Below are 15,817 nucleotides of genomic sequence, written 5' to 3'. Positions count from 1 at the left end.
ACCAGCCAGTCGAAATTGAGCTCAAGGAGCTCACATCATCATTTCCGGCTGGAAAGCTAGTGGTTAAGTTAATGGCGGGAATTGCAAGCTGGCAGGCCGAGCGCTGAAACGGAGCCAGGATTGGGATTGATGGCAGCCGCGGCGCTGAAACAGAGCCGGGATTGGGATTGATGGCAGCCGCGAATGAATGAAACGGAGCCTAGATTGATGGCAGTAACATGGGGAACAGAAGAAGGCCGAGTCGGGCAGCAACAGAGGACTCAGGGTAAGGAATAACTACACTACTAGTGTGTGTGTGTGTGTGTGTGTGTGTGTGTGTGTGTGTGTGTGTGTGTGTGTGTGTGTGTGTGTGTGCTATAGCAGTACTGTTCTTCAGGAAAGTTTTGCTTTCTGAACTGTTATTTGTCTTCAGGTTAAGACTAACATCTTGCTTTTGAAACAGTTCTTCATTTATTCTGATTGAGTAACAGAAACACAGCCTTTAATCTTGTGAAGACATTTTGAATTCATCTTATCTGATCTTTAAACAGTTTCTGTAGTTTGGATTTCTGTGTAGTCATTTGGACTTTCATTTGCCCACATTTTCTGGTTTATTGGTTATCTTTTTGGAATTTCTAGTTTTGGTTGCCTTGGTTTCAAACACTTAAGTTGAAGTTATTGAACTTAAATGATTTGTTCTTATTTCCCTAAGCTTCATGGTATTCAGATCTCAGCACCATGTATTTGTCCCACAAAAGTTATTTGGAGGATGTGTGCTGACTTACTCCACTGTCTTCTGCAGCTGTGACAACCTGTACTTGTGCAAATCAAGCTCTGTTCATCTTTTTAATGTGTTTTGCAGAACTACCTTCTGTAAAATTATTTCCCCACTAGAAAGCAGCTGCGAAGAAATAAACGAGTTGTATAAATATGAAACCAAACTAAAAGGGAACAGTTCCATACTGTTATTTTTTTTCTAGGTACATTTTTTTTCTTCCCTTTAAACAAGCCCTAAGTGTACAACATATGAAGGAAATGTAGTTTAAATAGCACTTTCACAGATTTTTTTTCACTATACACTGTTTCACAAAATACCAGTCTTGACTTTTGAAATTTCTTATTTTCTTTTGGTACTTCCCACATAATCTTTGACATGATAGAGGCTTGGGGAGTTGGCTACTGTTAAGACCCTAAAATGTACTCTGGCAACTTACTGAATATAGCTAGATAGTAAGTTTCACCAACATGGTATCCTCTAATACAGACATTCCCCGGGATTCATGAAGCTTGCGCCAGGCGCATGCATAGCGTAGGCGTTATAACGCCAAATATGGCTGTCGAGCGATTCAGGTACAATCCAATTCCACGTGCACTACCGGCGTATGCCAGATCTGCGCAGCCCCCTGCGTAGGTATGCTAATCACCCCATGTGCAGTGTCGCACCATGCAAATGAAGGCACATAGCGATTCATGAAGTGGTGCAGGCGTAGCGTAAGCCCACGGAAATGTAAACCAAAAAACATGATTTACATTTTCCCAAACAGAACATCGGAGCTATGGAAGAGGGCCAGACCCAGGTGTCACAACGTTAACATATGCCAATGGCGAAATACACAGCCAATGGCATAAGAAAAGATGCACAACACATAAATAACAACATTTAATGTCATGTCCACAGTAACGCACAGCACAACCGCACGGCATGTGTGCGGAAGCTGTAACATAAAGAAATAATATACAAATGTCATAAAATCGCAACGTAATAGAAATCAGGTTTACAGCATAATACACAATGGTAGGCATGGAACACCACAACCAAGGTGCAAGGGTTGCTAAGGGCTTGCGTTAGTGTGCGGTGCGGTAACTATGAATTAGTAGTCAATGCCATGCAAATGAGGCAGATAATACTGAATCGCAAATGTCCCGCCAGATGAAGGTTGTACCATACGGCGCAGCGGTATAACACCGAGGAGTGGCTCAGAGGAGATACATGACATCAGCAGAGGGGTGTGCCACCGTAGCAGTAAGCACATTGGAGCATTGCAAATCTGGCCTGTCCATTGTTAAGCAAAGCTGCAGGACAGGGGTGGGGAGGAATCGTTTAGCTGAGAGCACACATGGTGCCCAAAAGCGCATGTGTACGAGGATGAAAACGTGCCCAAAACCCAGTAATCGGATGCACGCGCCACAAACAATAGCAGAAACAGGAAGGTCAGGGGAAGAAAAGAAGGAAATGCGGAAGTAGGGTAATTGGAGTACTAATGAGCAATCAACACCAATCAACCCACGAAGGCCAATCGATGGCAGCTGACAAGTCTGCTTGCAGAAACATGCAAAACAGGATAGGGGAGGCATTTGAATGCAAAGAAAGGAGGGGAGGTATTGGATTGCAAAGATAGGAGACCTGACACAGCAGAGCAAAGAAAACTGACAGCAGACCGGCAGTAGCACACATAACGCAAGATAGGCCAGGTCCAGGAAAGTACAAATGAAAGTAGGCTGCAGGATGCACGCCAGAAAATGGTAGGTGCAACGTGCAGAAATGTAAAGGGAAGGTCAAGAGGTAATCCATGGCAGGCAAATGTAATTCAACACCAAAGGCACCACAATAGTAGTTCCGGCAGTAAAACACATAAGATAACCTGTAGCTACGATCGTACATACACACCCTAGGACATCATCTGTGTTCACAGCACAATAGTATAAAGTGTGAAAGCACCCAACACACACCTGTGTATTCCCAAACACCGCACCATAGGTGTAAACACTCGGGGAACTTTTAAAATGTACATGTTGGGAGCTGCCATAGCTGTGATTCATCAGCATATGTTAGAGACTGACGGTGTTGTGGAGGATGATGCCGACAACCACCGCAGGCCTTGGAGTAGAAGGAGAGTGTTCAGACCAAGGGTAACCTACCAGGGGCTAAATGACCTGGAGATAGTAAAACATTACAGGGTGGACAGGGACATCTTACAGCAAATAGTGGAGCTGTGCCGGCCATGCCTGAGAACCAGAAACAACAGAGGGGAACCCATCCCAGTGGACATGAAGGTATGTGTAAGCCTGCGAATACTGGCCACAGGTACCTTTCAAAGGCCAACTGGAGATATAATGGGTATCTCACAGGCATCAGCATCCAGGGTACTACACCAGTTCCTGGATGCCATGTTACCACATGCCAATGAGCAGATATACTTCCCCAGAACTCAGGAGGAGTTGGCCAGCAATATGCGCCACTTCCACCGTGTGGCACAATACCCGGAGGTACTGGGTGCGATAGACTGCATGCACATACAAATCAAGTCACCACCCGGTGAGCAGGGTAGGTGCTACATAAACCGCAAGGGATTCCACTCCATCAACTGCCAGGTCGTGTGCAATGCCCAGGGCATTATCATGGATGTGTGTACTGGCAGCCCTGGAAGCTACCATGACTCCCATATCTGGCATGCCTTACAGCTGTATCAGGTATTTGTCAGGGGGGACATCCCACATGGCCATCTCATGAGGGATGCTGGCTATGCACTGGAGCCGTGGATGATGACTCCCATCAGAAATGCACACACACCCATGCAAGAACGCCATAATGAGGCACACGCACAAACCAGAATCATCATAGAGCGTGTGTTCGGGATGCTGAAATCATGGTTCCGGTGCTTGGATACATCTGGTGGAGCCTTGCAGTACTCTCCAGGCATGTGTGCCCACATCGTCATAGTATGTGCCATGCTACATAATATGATCCTGCGGAAGCAGCTGCAGCAGGGACAAAATGGTGAAGGCCCTCATAGCCCACCGCAATTGCCAAGGCCATTACAGGCACAGAGGGATTCAGACCATGAACAAACTGTGCCAGCCCCAGTAGGCAGACGGAGGCATGCCCAATATGCCTATGCCTTGGCAAAGAGGGAACATATAGCACATACTCTGACAGTGTAGGCCCCTACGGACTGACACCTCTCCACCTGCACACACAGTAAAATGGATGGCACACAAACATGACCACCTGTAAATTGTAATGTATAGGTGGCCCAATGTGCGACTCCTACATAGGCAGCCCTCAAACATTGTAAACACAACAGCCAGTGGAACACGGAATGCCAACACCTGAACAGTACATGAGTCTTACAGCATATGGTGGTGCTGTGTGCCTGTCACGTTCCCAGCCAGATATATATATATATATATATATATATATATATATATATATATATATATATATATGTACACATATGCATATATATAATACAGATAGAAAGGGCAATAGAGGGATATATGGTGATATAGATGGATTCAGCGATATCTGCAAATATAATAGATAGTTCAACGACATTCATAACATCTTGGAGGTACAAATAAATAGGATACCGCCAACCATGGAATGTGTAACATACCGACATGCGTAACCACGAGTCTGAAAGTCCGATAGAACACAGTACTGGAACAGTACATCCGCGAGTAATAGTATGATGATATGTAGGGACAGTTAGTCACCGCTGCCGATGTCGCGGTCCACGTAGGTACTGTGTTCAACTGTGTCTGTGAGTGCCGTAGTCTGTGTAAGTGTGCGTTGAGGGTGCCGTGTGCATCTCTGTGTGACTGTAATGTGTGTGTGTGTCCGCAACATGTGTTTGTTAGTGCCAAGTCAGAGGCAGATCTGTACGGTAGGTGTGGGTATAGCTAGCCGTAGGCATACGGTTACTACCTGTCCCACAGTAGGAGGGACAGCCCCACCCTGGGCAGGTGTGTCCTGACATAAAACAGTACAAAGGGCAAATGTCCGAGATGGTAGGACATAAATATGTCCCATATATAATGTAACAGTCGTATTTGATAGTTATGCCTGTATGTAAGAAACGTAAATGTTACATGCAATATGATAAGTAGCCAAAGTCACACAACAGTTGGTATGTAGTGAGGATAAAAGTATGTGCTAACCTGTGTACTGACCGTGGCTACGTGTTGGCCTGTAAACACTGCTTTGTGTCCCGCAAGTGTCCAACAATGACTATATGAAAAGGTGGCAACCCATGGCAAACAGGCTCTTTTAACAACACAACCACAATGACTGCAAATATCTGGGACAGAAATACAAGGGATAGCTGTCACTTACACATATCCCTTGATATATCGCTGCAATTACGGAGGTATACAAGTAGCAAGCTCACCTGCAGATGATATAGAAACCAATTAACAACGGGCCAATGTACAATCCAGTAACATAAGTCTACTAACTGTTAGCTCTCTAATTAGGGACGGAGCCCACATACATATATACGGATTATGTAGAAATGCAAGGCCCAGAAACCTGTATATGTTACGTACACCCACCGACATCCCCCACACTAGAAACTAAAGCAATACAGACTGTAATAGCAGCACAAACATCCAGTCAGTCAATTACATCTGCAGAACCCTCAACATACCGTGTGAGAGACACAATTAAAGGCGTCATGCAAAATTGCAGGCATTGTATAATGGAACAAACAGCCATGTTACAGGTTTTGTTTGCAATACTCCATTATCAGACGTTGGGATGACAGGTACACCCACATGTTGAACCAAATACTCTACCTGTCACACACAATCCACAGGGGACATGAATCCAAACTACACTTGTCTGCATGCATAGCAGTTGCAGTTACACATAACAAAACACAATACAGACTGTCTCCCCAAAGGTATGGCAAATAGGCAACGCCCAAGTGGAGAATCCAATTATACCCCACTGTCGCCACGTAATTGGTGAATGGAGTAGCTGCACAGCTGATATGCAAGTAATTAGTCACTCAGGAACACCAATTGGCGGGATGAATCCACATGTTTCAGGTATTGACGTATATAAGGATGACTTGCCAGACATTCAAACTGTATGCTCATACCGAATACCAGTTGAAACACTGTGAGAGAGATAGAAACGAAACGCCGTAACGGCAACAAGGTATGTAGAATGCCCGATATGTAAGGTTATGTATAGCATGATCTGTATTAATTAGTTTTACTGTATGTATAGCCTGGTTTGCATTAATTAAACGTGTCCACAATGCATAAAGTGGGGAAAGGTATTTATGTAGTGATGTCTTGCTGAGCATAATGCTTGTAGAAACTGTGCGTCCAGCAGTGGGACACAAGGTACACAGCACAGACACCACAAGGGATGCTAGATGAAGGCGTTAAACAGAACAATTCCATACAACCCGCTGACAGTGGTAGGGTATGTCCAACAAGGACGTGCCATAGCAGGGGATAGTATATGTTGATATACTGTCACAGCACGCATGTGTATGGGCATATAACGTTAATGACATATGTAAGGTGGTCCCGCTGTGTAAGTATGCTTTGCATTATGGGATACTATGTGAAATATGTGCAATGTATAGTATTATAGGTAGATATGACAGATATTCTTCACAGCATAACAGGCATATCATGCATACCACAGGTATCGTCTATTGGTATGTACAATAACAGGATACATATGGCCTATAGGTATGGGACATAGTAATAGCATGATAGCTAATCTAAATGGAAGGGCTACCAAGTAACCATGCACAAAGGACATGTAATAGCTTCACAGGTGCATAGTGGGATACTATGCAGTCTGGCAAGTCCATGTGTAAGCACAATTACAGTGTTCACACTAGTGGCACCTCTCTAGGGTAGTGTCCTGTGAACAGCAGAGCCAGGTGTCACTTGCATCTCTGCACAGTACAGCCACTGCAGTGATTCCAGGCCTACATGTGTCTCCCAACCACCAAGGGAGGTATCACATGAACAGTGCTACTGAGTGTCCCTGCGTGATGTACATAGGACTTATGTTCCAAAGCATGGTGAGTGTCTGGTTTGGGAATGTAACCCACAAGCACATCCCACTCATTGTGGCGTGTGTGCACATATCCATGAGCATGTTGCTCACAGTGGCCTCTGCTTATGCCGCGTATGAGGAGTATATCCATCAATAATGTTGTGGACATGGGCCCTGTCTGATCAGCAGAGGTCACCCCTGAGTATGTAGTATGCAAATGTGTACAGATGTGGTGTCCATAGTGCAGCCGCATATTTAAACTGTCGGAGCTCAGTAAACGTCATGGCGTGTTAATGTTGTGGCATGTAAAGCTGTAGCTGTTGTGTAAGGTACACCCTAAATGGGGTGGTGTACCCTTGAATGTGTGTAGATGTCTTGAGTTCAGAGGTACAATGGGTGCCTATGTACCAGCTACACACCCAGTACAGATAGGTGTGGCCACGTAGGATATCCATGCCACAGTGGCAATACGGTAACCACAGGAGTGGGTGCAACATATGTGTGTACTGCAGACATGTACAATGTGATATGTATGTAGGGGACTACCATCCATGTGATAGTCAGTGGGTGAATGGTGTAATGCAAAGGTGATGTGCATGCACCTTGTGTCATGCAGCTTGATGCCATGATAGTCATATTATGTATCTGTCACAGCGACACCCATATGGTTGGAGTCAGTATCAGCTGGTGGAGCAATCATGGTGCTTGGTATGTAGGGTTTGAAAGCTAGGCAGGAAAGTCCCTGTGCTAGCCTGTTCTGCAGGGAAGCATATACTGAACATGAGGGGCCCTATGACTGAGGACCGTGGTATGCCAAATGTACCTGACATGTAGTAGGTACTATGGTATGCTGGCCTCACTGTGTGTCCTGTCCATGAGCCACATAGCATAACATCCTGAGACACAGGGTATGATGTGCAGTTGGATGTGTATGTTGTCAATACCAGAATGGGGAATGGTGCTGAAAGGCAATGAGAGGACAATGTAGGATGTGTGGACTCCCGTACCATCAGCAACTGCCCTGGTAACTGTATGAAAGGAGTCCACCATGTATAGGGGCCATGCTCTGGCCCTAACAAGCCCAACCCTGGTAGCAGCAAAGGACGGGAGCCCAGCAATGTCTCTGTGAATGGCGTCCTTGATTATGTGCCCTATAGCCATGCAGAACAATCCAGACAGGCGTATAGTCCCACTCGTGCAATGCAGTGCCACTTGTGTGTAGTGTGATAAATGCTGCTGTGTGTCATTCAGGGGCTACAATGTCTGAAACAAGGCTATTACTGAATATGGTGGCCTAGTGGGGAGACATGTCATTCAGAGGTTGGTGGACACCACAGCCTGGGACGTTGGAAGATGACATGGGGCCAGTGTCCCAGGACATATAGAGTGTAGGTCAGTACTGTGTAGGTGTGACCACATGGACACCACAATGTTCATGTATGGATTGCGACCCTGTAGTGAGTGAGAGGGTGTAATGTCAGCATTGAATCCATCCTCCAGCATGTTGCCAACAACACCTGGGTCTGCAATGTTCCAGAGTGACTGTTGTATGTGACAGCAGATGTGGGTGTTGCCATCGAATACTGACATACCACCATAATGCCTGGTGGTACACCCCGGAATGTGTGGCAGTCATGTTTACATAGCTAGTCTTGGAGTATGTGATGAGGGACCCTGTGGTCCCACCATGGCTGACCAGTGAGCCACCCCACACATGGGAATGTACACCACTGTGCAACAGCCTACACCTGTTGTTGTACATCATATGTCCATGGAACATGACCACCAGAGTGGCGTCTGTTATCTGGTGTATACCATCATGGCTCTGTGTGGAATAGCATGATCCATGCAGTTGTGTACATGCTAATGAAGTGCACTGGGGTATGTGTCAGCATTTGTATGTGCATTGTCCATCTGCATGGGTGTCATGATGTTAACAACCGCTGTCAGCAGACGTCTGTAGTAGGTGTTGTAGTACTCATGTACTGTGTATGCTGTGATGGGTGTGTTGCCGGGATGTGGCTAACAAGGTCGATTAGCATATGTTCGGAATCCACCAATGAAAGGATAACCCCAGGTGTGTAACACCAGTCACATGGTGGTAGTGTTCATGCCAAGGGTAATGTAGGTCTTGGAGGTGGTGTGTACGGGTTGATCCAGCAGAGCGGAGGGTATGACTCATGGATGTGTCGGTACATGAGTGGCTATCCCAGTGAAGTGTGGGGTAGTGTCAGTCACACATCAGTAGTAGCTGTCTGAGGCCCACTGTCCACTATACCAACATAGAAGGTATGTTACCCATGGGGTATGATGTTGACTCTGTCGCTTGTTACAATGTGTATAGTGGTCTCGTACACAGTTAGTTGCACATGGAGCACCTCTGATGCATTGTGCTAAGTAACTTGCCAGGATGTGTGCAAAACATAGTGGGATATGGGAACCCCTCAGCTGTGGGTGTGCCGGTCCAGGTATGTGCCTGAAAGGTATGGTCTGTCTATAACCTGTCATTGCAGGTGTGCTCTGCAGAGCCTAGAGGCAGGTCCCAGTCACTGCAGAGATGTTTGAGTGGTGCATTATAAGGTGTACCTTGCCTGCGTGCGTCACAGAGGAAGATGCAAGCATTGTGTCACATGACCCCATGTCGTGCCTGCCAGTTACTGCCCTGCCGGTGACAGTTATTGGAAACTGTGCAAGACAGGCAGTATAGAAGCTGCAAGAGCCTTACATGTGAGCTGTACTCCCAGGGCTGACAGGTGCAAGTCATCTGTGCCACAGCATTGTGTTTGACCAGGACAGTCATAGCAGACAGATACCAGATGCCTGTGGAATGACAATAGGAGCATAATGCAAGCACTCAGGTCACTCCAAAGCAAATACAAATATGACTCTGTCATTGTACATGCTGGTGTGAATGACCTGAAACATACCTCCCTGGACTACATGAAAAGAGATATAGAGGAGCTCTCTGATCATGTAGCCCAGGCTGGTATGACCCTGACCTTGAGCAGCATCTTACCCTCACCTAGAATGATTCCACAGTACAAAGACAAAATGATCGATTTTAACAATTGGCTAAAATTTTGGTGTCATTCAAAGGGGATCCAGTGTCTGTCAGCCTGGGATGACATGCTCGACAAGCCACGTTGCTACACTAGGCACGGCTTGCACCTGTCACCACTGGGCTTTCGGATATTGGCAAAGGCTCTTGCCACCCCCATAGTGCCTTTTTAGGCAAGGCTCAAAAGTCAAACCCACCCCCATAGACAGCACAAGAAACAAGAAACTAAGGGTAATTCTGCTAAAAGCCAGAAGTCTTAACTTCAAGATGCATGCACTCGAAGCTCTCCTCAGTATGGAGAACATTGATATCTGTGCAGTGACAGAAACCTGGTTCAAGGCTCCAGAGAGAACCCCAGCACTACCAGGCTATACCTCATATCATGCTTTTCGGCCCCAAAACCTGGACCTAACTACAAAAGGAGGGGGAGTTTCCATATTTATCAAGGATATCCACACCTCCAGGTTAGTGGCATTGCACGAAGTATCGGAGACCATCCATGTGCAACTAACAGTGGGCAAGACTGCTTTTCAGTTTATAGCATCCTACAGACCACCCTCTCAAAGTCAGGAATCCCACTCGGCTTTCCTGAAAACATTGGAGAACATGAAGATCTCTCTGAACACCATTATATTGGGTGACTTCAACTACCCAAACATTGACTGGGAGCACTACTCAAGCCCCAGCACCTTAGCTCAAAGATTCCTAGAAATTATAAACTCAAATGCTATGGAACAACTAGTCACCACTCCCACAAGAGGGGACAACATACTAGACCTGATCATTACCAACATGGGGACTCTATGCTCCACACCAGAAGTATATCCCTCATTGGTAAGATCAGACCATAAATTAATTTCACTGGATGTCCACATCCCGACCCCACCCCCAGCCCAGAAAACCACAGTGAAAAACTTCTCAAAAGCAAACTTCTCACTTCTCAAAACCGAAGTGGAATCCTTCAAGGCCCCAGGGCCAGTGGAAACTACGGCCCAAACTGCAGAATCCTATATAAATGCATTTTACGGACATCTCCAGGAATGCATGGATCATGCTATCCCAAACAAAACCAAGACCCAATCATCCAAAGGCAGGTGTCCAGTCTGGTGGACCCCTGCCATAAATAAACTGTACAACAGAAGGAGGAAGCTACTACATGATAGAGCAAAATCCCTAATAGGAAGGCATCTCTGATCAGTACTAGCAAAAATTACGATCCTCATAAAATCCTCCAAGGCCAGCTTCGAGAGAAAAATTGCACATGACACCAAAGACAATCATAAGGCTTTTTCAGTTATGTTAGAAACATGGGATGCAACTCCCAGACTTGTTCTGAGTTGATTCTAAATGACAAAAATACACTGAACCCACAGACAGCCAATATCCTGGCAGACAGGTTCAGTGCAAACTTCTCCACCCTCCCCAAAAGAGCAAGTATCTATCCGGCAGAGGGCTGCCTCCCAAACATCTCAGATGCTCAGGTGAAGGCTGCCCTCTCCAAAGCAAAAAACACTGCTTCCATGGGACCAGATGGCATCCCAGGTTGCGTCCTACATGAACTCCAAGAGGAACTAATCCCTCAAATAAAACAGCTATACAATCTTAGCCTCACTACAGGATATGTACCCACAGAATGGTGTACAGCAACAGTGGTCCCACTCCACAAAGGTGGAGCCTCTACAGACCCTGGAAACTATCGCCCCATAAGCCTGACTAGCTTAGTCTGCAAGGCTATGGAGAGGATCATCGTGGTGCTCATAAACAAAGACATTGGGGACCTACAGACACTAGATCCTACCCAGTTCGGCTTTGTCAAGGGCAGATCCTGCCTTTTGAACCTGGTTGACTTCTTTGAAACAGTCACCAAAGCCATAGATGAAGGGAAGGTAGTCCACACAGTCTATCTGGACCTTGCAAAGGCATTTGACACAATACCCCACTCGGGCATCATAGATAAGCCATCCAGCTTAAATATAAATCCCTATGTCACAAGATGGGTCACAAACTGGCTCAAAGACAGAACCCACAGAGTGAGAGTTGCTGGAGCCATGTCAGACTCGAAACCGGTCACAAGTGGCATCCCACAGGGTTCTGTCCTGGGACCACTCTTGTTCAGTATATACTTTTCCAAGGTACAGGCAAATGTGGGAGGACTATGGCTCACCAAGTTCGCAGATGACTGCCAACTGGGCGCCATAATCAACTCTCCAGCTGACACAAACATCCTTCAAAAAGGTCTCACAGAGACAGATAACTGGTGCCAGTGCCATGGTTTAAAGCTAAATGCCAAAAATGTATAGTCATACCCTTTGGCAAAACAATGTGCCCACAAATTACCACATAGGCGAAACCCATTAAGTACAGAGAAAGTTATTAGGCACCTGGGGACCCAAGTTGATAGCAATCTCTCCTTTGAAACCCACATTACCAAAGTGGTTAGAAAGACCTTCTACATAGCCCACCTCATCACAAAGGGTTTCACATCTAGATCAAGAGAGGCAATACCTACCCTTTATTCATCCCTCATCAGGCCCATCATAGAATACAATGCCCCTTTTGGGATGTACCTTACCCGACACCTGCAGCAATTAGAAAGACCCCAAAAGTATCTCACCAAGAAGATCAAGGGTCTCAAACAGATGCCATATGCTGCTCGGTTAAAAAAACTCCAGCTCTACTCAGTTGCATACCGCCTACTTCGAGGCGATCTATGCCTGACATACAAAGCTATGTTAAATCCAGAATTAATGGGCATGCTCCACCTCAGTAAATCTAAATCCCTTAGAGCCACATGCTCGAGGGACTTGAACCTCAGCACAGAAATAAATAGAACTTGTTGGAGGGACAGGTTCATAACCCAGAGGCTCCCTTCGCTCTGGAATAGAATTCCAGTTCATGTGAGGCAGAGCACCTCAATGAATCTCTTCAAGAAGAATCTCGATAAGTGGATGGGGGATCGTAGGTTTGTCCCAGGGATTACTCCTGTGTCACTATTAGACAGAGGCACAGTAAACTAAACCTTAAAAAGGGCACAGTATGCTCAAATCAAGGGGTGGCATAAGCCATACAGAATCGGGCTAGGCTTATAATTGCCCCAGGGCAGATAGCGTAATATGAACCTATGAACCTATGGACCTATGAAGTGACACAGTCGGTCATTGTACAGTGGTATCGTGTCCGGACGAATGCAAAATGCTCCTAAGGGCTTGGCCCACACCCTCAGGGCTATAAGACTGGTGAGCTATTGCGTGTCCCTGCACATGTAGTCTGTGAAGTGGCATCACAGGTCAGTCACATTAACATGGAGAATGACAGTCATATCGTACCTGGTGAGGTGTGGCATGGGTGCATAGGTTATGTTGCAGAAGCAGTTACCAGACAGCACGATGTAAGCGACTAACGCCTTGTGTAGCCTGCTGTGTGGAACTGCACTGTGACTCCCTACAGAGTCAGCTATGACTGGTGTGTGGTGAATGTTATAACTCACTATTGGCTGTAAGTGACGGGCACACATGAGTCTGTGGGCTATAAGCTGGTGATGTTGTCTTCCATGATGGGGGCTACCTCTGATGCCTACAGTGAGTATGGAGACATACTGCACAAGTTGTCCTCGTAGGTGTGGCCAGTGGTGTAGATCATGTGAGACTATGTGATGGGTGGGGTGTGTTGTGAATGTTACACATCCCCAAATGACTGTCAGGTGCAGTCAGGTTTGGTGACAGCATTACCCCCAGCCATAGCTGTCAACCTCCTGTCCCCAAACTGAGGAACATTAGCCCTCATACTGTGTGACAAATGGGCAAAACATGGAACACTTACAACTGGCTTGCTAACAGCTTCAACTAGGAAGGGCATATGATGGCTAAAATAGGCTGGTCTTACGTATAAAAAAGATATTCCAATGAATTAATATGATTCCCATCTATTTAGCCATGGCTAGCAGGTAAACAATTTACAACAATGAATGTGTGACAGACCCTTCCAATGTGGAACCTTGAGGAACATGCACCTTTTAGAATCCCAAATGAGGTATGTTCCTCGTAATGAGGTACACCTGAGAGCTATGCCCCCAGCATGGCTGCAAAAGTGCATCCCCCACAGGCTGTAGTGCCGTATGTTGGGAGGTGAGCATTGAATGTGTACATGAGACAATTGCTCTATTGCCACATGTATGACATATCCCTCATATAGACAGGCAGTAGCACTGGTACGTGACAGTTGGACATGCCTGTATATACAACCATGTCCCACAGGATATGTGCGTTACATGTGCACAACAGCTGTCGTACCTTAAGAAAGCTGGGAAGTGTAAGACAGCCAGTGTACCTGTGGGACATGGTGTGGAATGGGTGCTATAGTAATCAGTAGCTCATGACATGCTCACAAGTTCTAAACAAGTGCCTAGCATGACCATACAATACAGATAGAGTGTTGGATAATATCAACACACAAGTGGTGATGACAGTCATTTAGGGTGGCACCGCACTATAACCCTGCTGAGTATGGTGTGCATGTCCATGAACCATTAGCACTGTAGATGTTAGCAGTACAGATGTACAAGACAGCATGGATATTTGATTACAAATACCTCTGCATGTCACAGGAGTGTTCCACCAGTGGCCTGTTGACAGACTCACAACTACAAAAGGTGCAAGAGTGACATGTGCACAGCACACCAGTGCCAGCTACAGTAAAACAGGGTTAATGTGTTGTACCCCACCCTCATTGTAGCCCATACCACACAGAAATATGTTAGGCATCTGTGTATGTAAGGCTGTGAATGGCCATGACCTATCAGTATAGCTGTGTCAGTGTTGTGAACAACATACAGAATGGGCTGTGTGGGTGAGGTGTGTGACATATGTGCACAGTCTGATGGATGATACCAGCAGTGTCAGCACTAGGTGAACATCCCTGTACCCATAAACTACTACCTAGGCTGTGGTCAACATTATGGACACTGTGTAAGGGATGGTGCTGTGCAGTGCACCCCCCGACATGGTGACATCTCCAGGGCCCCTTAGGTAGTCATATGAGGTACCCATGTCATGTCAGGGTGCCATCCATGAGCATAGAGATCACTGGACAGGCATATACAGCACTGTGGTGACCAATATTGGATCACATACCACCTGTAAGGGGTAATGGCTATGCATGGATGTGCGATACCAGCCTTCACAATCCTCACCTCCACTATGCAGCATGCTGTCTACCTTGCAGAAGGACATTTGCTACACCATGATGATGGACATGCTACATGTCCATATCCTGATCTATAAGGCATATGTCATGGGCAGCCACCGTCCTAATACTAGGATTGCCACAGGCTAGACAGATCCCTGTGCCATATATGTGACATACTCCCGCCATACCATGCAACCCTGTCCATCAAAGCTGCACATGTCATCCCAGTCAAACATGGTGTGATGGCCGCATGGTAGATGTACTATCAACTGACTGGATCAGTAATGTGGCACTGATGCACCTTGTGGTGGCACAATGGCTGTCTGTTACAGCTTGGAAACTGTGCCCGCACATGCTATGGTTGATAACCATCCCTGCGAATGTCGTCTGACTAGCCATTGTCCCATGTCTATCACATGTGCAATACAGGCGATCCGTGGCAGGATGTTGAACAGTTGTACAGTGCTGTGTAGATGTATATGGCAAAACACATGCATGTACAGGTGTCCATGCATGTGTGCATTGTCACTGCTCAAGTCCATTACGGCTGTGTCTGTGTTGATATGTGACATATACACAACATCCAGGTCAACAGTAGTACCGTGGACACATCCAGGCATGTGCAGATAGTTAAGAACACAAGTGCAGGCAAATAGACATGCCCACAGCAAGACAGCATTTACATGGAGTATGAACACTGTAATGAGGTGACACACATATATGGTGATGATATCCAATGCATAATGGGTGTGACATGTGTGACACAAACACGTCAGTCATGTCAGTGT

This window comes from Protopterus annectens, chromosome 1.part1 (genome assembly GCF_019279795.1).
Source record: "Protopterus annectens isolate FY-2018-M chromosome 1.part1, PAN1.0, whole genome shotgun sequence".
NCBI classification, from domain to species: Eukaryota; Metazoa; Chordata; order Ceratodontiformes; family Protopteridae; genus Protopterus; species Protopterus annectens.
Note: the sequence above shows the minus strand (reverse complement) of the source record.